This window comes from Ursus arctos, unplaced genomic scaffold (assembly GCF_023065955.2).
Source record: "Ursus arctos isolate Adak ecotype North America unplaced genomic scaffold, UrsArc2.0 scaffold_12, whole genome shotgun sequence".
Classification (NCBI taxonomy): domain Eukaryota; kingdom Metazoa; phylum Chordata; class Mammalia; order Carnivora; family Ursidae; genus Ursus; species Ursus arctos.
In genome coordinates, this window is record NW_026622786.1 from 67,547,929 (window position 1) to 67,550,190 (window position 2,262).

The window sequence follows — 2,262 nt, forward strand, 5'->3', positions numbered from 1 at the left end:
GTGTCGATAGCACGTCCTCTGAAAAGGCCCCTTTGTCCCCTCTTCTTTAGCCCCCTGTGGTCCCCTCTGTGACATGAGCTTGCAAACATCTGTCTACATGTCTCTCTCCAGAGACTGACAGTCTTGTACCCCCAGTGAGCAGCCCAAAGGAGTAATGTATGAATGAATGACTGAATGAATGAATGAAGTGTAAGGACTTGAGCTCTGGACCTCAGGCAGAGATCTTATTGATCCCAAATTAACTCCAGGACCTGTGGCAGGGGAAAGGCACTGAGTTGAGAGACATGAGAAGGAAGGGTGGGCTTTAGGACAACCAGCAGAGGCGGGGCTGGGAGAGTGTTCACAGTGGAGGGAGTGGAGTTCCCCATAACCCAGGGAAACAATATCCACTTTATTGACCTGAACCTTCTTTCTTTTCTTTGGTCCAGTGACCTTTATTACTCATGGCAAACCTCTGAATCACTGAGGGGACATTTGGGACAAAGAAAGCCCTGGAAACAACCAGTCAGCCCTGCAGCCCTAACAAGCCTTCACTGCCCAGCGTTCCTGTTCTCGGGCTCCGTATGCTGCACTGGAAGGGATCTGGACTTCGTGAAGTGGGGAGGACAGCCGCGGTGGAAGGCACAGCATATGGAAAGGCTTGGAGGCCAGAGGGAGTGTAGCTCCTTCGTGGTTGGGCAGGAGACACTTGGAGTTCAGTGCAAGCAGGGGCCTGACAGCGGTGACCACCGGGAGGGCTCTAACCCAGCGTGTCTGGATGGGAAGGCTTTCCCGGGGCAGTGGCGACTTAGCTGGAATTTGGACAGCAGATAGAACCCCCGTCTCTTCCTTTCTCTCTCTTTCCCTCTCTCTTTTTCTTTCTCTTTCTCTTTCTCTTTTCTTCTTCCATCCTTTCTCTTTTTTCCTCTCTCCCTCCTTCCCTTCCTTCCTCCCTCCCTTCCTCTCCTTCTTCCCCCCTCCCCGCACCCTCACTTCCTTTCTTTCTTTTTCTCAGTTTCCAAAGGCTTTATTGGCAAATAGATAGTAGAAAAGAAAGGTTGAACCTACAGCTTCCAAGTCCAAGAAATGAAGAGCTATGTCAGGGACACATCAAGCAGTGCCAGAGGGGACCACTGCCTTGTCCCCCGTTATTCATAGACCTGGTCAAAAGCACAAGACTGGGAGTCACCAGGTCTTTGGGCGGGGTAAGCTGTAGGCTGATTTCTTTTCAGCACTCTCTACTGAATCACCACTAGGAATGATGTTCTTCCAACACGAAGGCAGAAGGCCCCGTGAACGGTGCCCGGCTCAGACCCCGCTGGACTGGTCTCCCCAGGCATCTGTCTCAGCACATGCAGCTCTTCCCGGACCATGGCCTCAACCAGCCCTGCGTTCGTGTATGTCTCTAGCCCCAGGCACGGTGGACGCTCTTTCGGGTCCATGTAGGGCTGCTTCAGGTGTTCCTCGGAGGCCTAAGGAGCTTCACGGCCATGAGGCGGAATCCCTTCTGCTCAAGTGCTTGATGCCCTCACCCAGCAGGCCGCGCACAGGTCCTCAGGCTTGCTGGCAACGGACGTGTGCTCGAAGTTGGCCATGGCCCTAGAAGCTGCTGGGGGTGAGCGGTGGGCGTCCTGCCGGGCCAGAGCCAAAGGCTGTTTCTTTCTTACTCACTGCTACTTCTTGGGGCCCAGCACAAAGCCTAGCATGTGGTAGCTGCTCACAGTATGTTTGCTAATAATTAAGGTATCTTTGGAAACCTTAGACAGGAAAATTTTGGGAATATTTGGGTCAATCTCAATGAGAGTCAGAGAGAGCCATCCTTTTCCAAATCCTCCCACGGAGTCTGCCCAGCACGAGGAAGACAGACAGGAGTGGGCTCCATACCCCAGTCCCATCCCCAGAGTGGAGCTTTCCTCCCTGACACCAGGTAGCCCAGAGATGTTCCCCATTCTTCCCCACCCCCATACAGAGGCCGCACTGCCTCGCGCTTCTGCCATCCTGGCTCTTCCCAGGCTGGGGAGGCCAGACCCTGCCGGGCTGGGCCACGACAGCAGGATGCTGAGAGCCTGCTCCACTTTTTCCACAGGCCAGAGGAGGGTCTGGGGTGCTCCTTCCCCCTCTGCTGCAGCCAGACAGAGCCCCAACTGGGCCTGGAGCCAGAGAGATAAGAAGATCCAGTCATTCTCAACTTGCCACAAACTTGACACTCAGTTCCAATTGCAGAAAAAACAAATCACCTTCCACTCTTCAGATACCAGAAAATCACAGTGGCTCCGAGTAATC

General features: G+C 53.9%; 1 pseudogene; it reads right to left on the minus strand.

The window, feature by feature from the left end:
- Positions 1 to 1,164: 1,164 nt before the first annotated feature.
- Positions 1,165 to 1,574, minus strand: LOC123000971 (nucleoside diphosphate kinase B-like; annotated as a pseudogene).
- Positions 1,575 to 2,262: the final 688 nt, after the last annotated feature.